Source organism: Osmia bicornis, unplaced genomic scaffold, assembly GCF_907164935.1.
Source record: "Osmia bicornis bicornis unplaced genomic scaffold, iOsmBic2.1, whole genome shotgun sequence".
Lineage (NCBI taxonomy): Eukaryota > Metazoa > Arthropoda > Insecta > Hymenoptera > Megachilidae > Osmia > Osmia bicornis.
Genome location: NW_025791458.1, coordinates 3,486,323 through 3,491,872, shown reverse-complemented (window position 1 = coordinate 3,491,872; position 5,550 = coordinate 3,486,323). Strand labels below are relative to the sequence as shown.

At 39.2% G+C, this 5,550-nt stretch overlaps 1 long non-coding RNA gene across 1 annotated transcript; it reads right to left on the bottom strand.

Moving 5' to 3' along the window:
* Window positions 1–624: 624 nt before the first annotated feature.
* On the bottom strand, window positions 625–1,258 carry LOC123989245. The gene is made up of 3 exons (XR_006830483.1): window positions 1,087–1,258; window positions 858–969; window positions 625–777 (listed from the first exon to the last, which is right to left on the bottom strand). It is a non-coding gene; the product is annotated as an uncharacterized LOC123989245 (long non-coding RNA).
* Window positions 1,259–5,550: the final 4,292 nt, after the last annotated feature.

The following is a 5,550-nucleotide window of genomic DNA, read 5'->3' as shown; positions in this document are numbered from 1 at the left end:
CGCACTAAGTCCCGACCCTCGACTCCTTTGTAGATTGAAATACGTGAATTTAAGAGAATCCGATAACCGTGGATTTGCCGGAATCCGTCAACGTTCTTCCTGTCGTACGAGGCGTACTCAAGGAAGAATTTAAGAATGCCAAGAGCGAGATCACGGCCCTCCAAATTGCAATGTAAAATTGCCAGAGCACAAGCAAAACGAGGATGACTCGACTAGGTTTCCCTAGGAGTCAACGTCGTCTCGGATCTGCCTGTGTAGAGCGATCTTTCGAGGGTGCTGAGTCCCAAGATAGAAGGCCACTACTTAATGAAAGGGAGATGTCCAAGCTCGGGCTCTAGTCACGACTTGCTGGATCGCAATCTTAAGACGGTTGTCTCTTGGAAGAGAGCCGTAGGTGAAAGCGTCCGTTCTGCTTGTCGTTTGGGACCAGAGTGTCGATCGACGGATCGACACTGAGCTCCTTCGATCCGGCGTTCGAAGGAGGGGATCCGCGCACGCGCTCCACTTTGAAAAATAAGTAGGGATAGCACATACCATCGCTATAGTTCCGATCTCCCAAGAAAAATCTATACTACTTGTTTTATACTATGTAACTGTACGAATGTACGGTTACAACATCTTCACCAATACCAGCAACTCACCATCCTCATTCTCCCACTATCCTCTATACAAAGGACCATCTTTATATGCGTAAGGATAATTTCATCCATTTCTTCTCCACAGACTATGAAATCACATCACAAACAAGTAGAGACCTTGTAACTCACGGAAAATTCTCTGTAGAATGAATAAAACAGTACAATCTTAATGTTGGGGAAACGTTAGTTTTCACAGATGAAAGGTTTCGTGTTTTTCACCTTTTGGTAAAAGCATCCTCGAATGAACAAGTAGATCCTGTTCACCTTGAATCTTCTTTAAGCTCCCTTAAACATCTCATAGATTCTTTAGATATAAAAGATATCAGCATCTCTAAACATAATAATAGTATTGAACCGATTAGTTGGAATTTTCTTGAACATCATTTAAAGCAGAAATTAAATAATCCCGAGTACACCATTACGGTTTGCACTGGGGAAATTATATTACCATCTCTAACAAATAGGCCTCTCATTATAAAAGAGTACCATGAGTCCGCCATAGGTGGTCACCAAGGTGCCCATAAACTTTATGAAAGAATTAGAGCAGATTTCTTTTGGCCAAACATGACCAAGGAAATCGCTAATTTTACACGTACTTGCTCCAGTTGCCAAAGGTATAAAATGCTCTCTGCAAAAACAAGATAACCCATGAAAATCACCGATACCCTAAAACAGGCTTTTGAAAAGGTATAAATGGACATTGTTGGTCCACTACCTTTAACAAAAAAACAAAACCGCTACTTACTTACCCTCCAGGACAACCTTACAAAATACTCAGATGCCATTCCACTTTCTGATTTCATATCTGTAGCAATAGCCCTTGCCGAACAATTCATCAGCCGGTTTGGTTGTCCTCGCGCAATTCATACAGACCAGGGAACTAATTTCGTAAGCAAAATCATGAATAATTTCTGCAAAATATTCAAAATACAGAAAATAACCTCCACTGCGTTCCATCCGCATTAGGCTCATTAGAACGGGCACATCGTGTTTTCATAGATTACTTAAAACATTTTTGCAATAAGAATGATTGGGACGAGTGGATTAGATTTGGTATATTCTCCTATAATACCTCAGTACATGAAGCCACTGCACAATCTCGAACGGCGATCGTCAATAGTTTCTTCACGCCGTGCGTCTGCGTTTCTTTCACGTTCTTTAGAAAGACGTAATTGCTTCACATCGTCCGATTCATTCGCACGATTCTTTCTCATACGGGATGTACCTTTTGTAGGTCTACCCATAATTATATATATCCAAACTTTTTTATTTTATTTTATTAATTAGCCGCTGAAAGCGGAATTAGCCCGTTTGTTTTCACAAACAATAATTCGTTCCAGGCAGAATTGGCCAGTTTCTTTGTATTCGCTTAAAGCAGATGTGAACCCTTTTTATCCTTGTTTATATTTTCAGAAACAATGATTCGCTCACAGCAGAAATTGTCCGTTTCTTTAGATTCGCTCAAAGCAGAATTGTTCTGTTTGTTTTCGCAAACAATGATTCGCTTAAAGCAGAATTGAACCCTTTTCCTTATTTATATTAAATTAAATTAAAAAAAAAAATAGTTAGAATTATGATAATATATTTGAATATATACCTATCGCTATCTTCAACGGAATGTTGAAGCCCTCATACAGCCTCAAATATTATCATATAAGGACGAAAAGCGAAAAATCCCGGACCCCTTTTTAGGCCCATTTTTGCCGGTAATGTCACCTCGCTGCATTACCCGTGTCTACCCCCTTAAGCATGGTCTCTCGTGAAATGCAGTATACATGTACATCAGAAGTGCTACCAACTTCTGACACAATCGCTACAATTACAAATGTTTTCTGCCGTATCTATAACGTTTCGATTATGTTTTCTTACGACTTATTAATTACCAAGTTTGCCATACCGCAATCAAATCGTTATTGGCAGGATCGTATAGTCAGGTACTTTTAATTTTGCGCCGCCTCCGAAAAAGTTGAAATATATTTAGTATCCTATTTAACCAGAGCCCGGCAAGATTTGCACTTTTCAGCCGATTTTCAGCTGGCTCCGCCTACCGCTATTCCCCTTGCCGCGACGTTCATCGCACAGCCTACGAACCGTTTGAGGCTCAGGAGCGTATCACTCGTGAACATATGCCGGCAATAGCTTTCCACCCCACCCGCGAGGTACTATTGTCGATGCGTTTTTCTTTAAGTGGTTGCCAGCATACGTTTACGAGTGATACACTCCTGAGTCTCAAACGGTTCGTAGGCTGCGCGCTGAACGTCGCGGCAAGGGGAATAGCGGTAGGCGGAGCCAGCTGAAAATCGGCTGAAAAGTGCAAATCTTGCCGGGCTCTGTATTTAACGATTAAGTAGATTGTATTAATAGCTGTGGAATACAGATATAAATGACATAGAAATTATTTTATACTTTTTAGTGCATTTTGAAGTCGGATTTTTTTTTTGTTAAAAATTATTTTATTGATCCTCCACATTTAATGAAATCTATCCGAAATAATATGTTAAAGTATGAATTCCACTGGGCAAACAAGAAGACCTCAGGGTCTTATATAGAACACTTTTATAATAAAGATAAATTATTATGTTGATAAAATATGTGTTCAATGCGATTTACGGATTTCGTATTTTCACGGGTATCGATCACGGTCGATACCTTATATCTGCGGGGCCTTATCGCCCTCGATCGGCGGGCGCAATAATTAACTACAGCTCGCATCTCTCGACAAAGAGAAGGTCTCGCGTCTGAACGTAATGTAATCTTTTTTTCTTTAATAATACATAAAGCTCTTTTGTTCACTAAAACGAAACTCGAAGTTTATCTCTTGTGCCCACCAACCGCACCCATGATCCAACATATTGAATAACAGATTAGCTCCTAAATTAACAAATAGTCACATATATCCAACTAATTTTGAAAAGATGAGAGTCAAATATGCAACTCAGGTTTTGAGTTCGACTGTTGCACCTGGGTTAGAAACATATTTAACACTGGGATGTTTACTCACGTGTAACATCCCACAAGATGCAGAATGATCATAATAGAGAAGAATTGAAGCAAAAATTATATGTAAACATTTATTTTTTATTTTTATTTTTTATAATTCTGTAACAATTTATTTATTTTGTATTTTTGTAACTGATTGTAATAATAATTAACCTTGTATTTAATAAGCTAAAAAGATTCTTGTATTTATTAATAGTTATGTTTAAACAAAAAAAATTACTCCTTAAGGGGGTAGACACGGGTAATAGTATCTAATATATGAGTGTCCAAAGTAGAGGAAAAATCGAGAAAATACGCCCACTGAATCCAAGTATATTTTAGAAAACTATAAGAGTTTTGTGACTAAAACGATTTGTTGAGCCCCTTCATTGAACCTTCCTCTTTCGACTGAGCACTTATTCAGCTCAAGATCTTCTCATATAAGGACGAATAACCGATTCCCGTAAAAGCATTCCCAAAGACGAGTTCCACCATTATCTGGACACTACAGAGCAAGTTACGTGACAAATTTAGTTCAGCTAGTAGTTATAAGGTGGCGTCTAACTAATAAGGCCGCCGATTTGGAATCGTAGTCAGAATCAAGCGTTAGCTTGATTACGTCACTCGCTCGCTGTGGCTCGGGGGGCTTAGAATACGGTATCCCCTGCCTGTCGTAAGAGGCGACTAAAAGGGGTCACACAAAACATACACACAGGTACACATACACGCCCACACACACACGTACACACACACATATACACAGACGAGCGAACCCTAAAGAAGAGAAAGAGATTAAAATAGAATGACGATGTAACGATAATAATAGAAGGAAAAATGTAAGAGTAAGAAAAATTCAAAAATGCGCGGGAGTTTGGTGCTGGCAGCCGCGCTGCCAACACATCTCCCTATGCGCGTGGACGCTAGTTTTCGTTGGGTAAAAGGGGACGGATAAGTCCCCAAAGTACGCCAGCCCCTTATGGGCGAAATCCAAGATAGATAGATTACGTCACTCGAACTGTGCTGCGAAGGCAAGCGAAAAAGGCAACAACGCCCGAACGCTGAGTGAGACGCACTACAGTCATGCTGTCCTTCTCTCATTCTGAATGTTGAGATTGTCCCTTTTCGCTAAGATTTGACTGCCGCCCGCCTGGATTTTTCACAGCGCCCCATAACAAACCTCGCCTCATTCAAACTATATCGTGTTTGGTATCATTTTAATCAGAAAAATTTCACCAATGCGCTAGTAAAAATTTCATTTAAAAAAAGTCAAAAATAAAAAAGTTTTATAATTGAATTAATATTAGTCACACCGATATGTTTCGGCTCTTTCCTTTGATCATTGGACCTCTCTCTCTCTCCTCCACTGTCTGTCCTTTTTTACGTTCAAGCTTCGCTGGTCGTCGCATGTAATCCGAGATTCGACATCTCGGCTGGATGTATACAACGTCTGGTTCCCTGTCTCTGTTGCATATATTCAGCTTTTACTGGATAGACGCAAGGTCCCTGCATTTATTAGTTCTAATAGTACCATAGTACTTTTTTATGCAGAATGTTTAAAGGAGTTAACACAAGTAAAAGAAAATGTAATTCCACTTAAATAAAAAATGGATTTGCATTTTTTGAGTGCATCGTTGCATTCACGAAGAAAATGAAATCACAGAAAAATAGACATTATCATACCATTGAACTTTTACATAAACAGCTTTTTCCTATCTCTTACCAAATTCAAGATATAACCCATCCCAATTGCATGACGTATCCTGTATACTTTTATTAATTAAAAAACATTTATTTAAAAAAGTTAATAACCTTTTCTAAAAATAATTCTCAGATTGCACGTTCCTTCGGTTCTTCAGAGCAGGCATATATTTTTCAGCAGCGGGGAGTGCTACGGTGTGCTATGTAAAATCCACGCGTTTGGTCAGTCAGAATT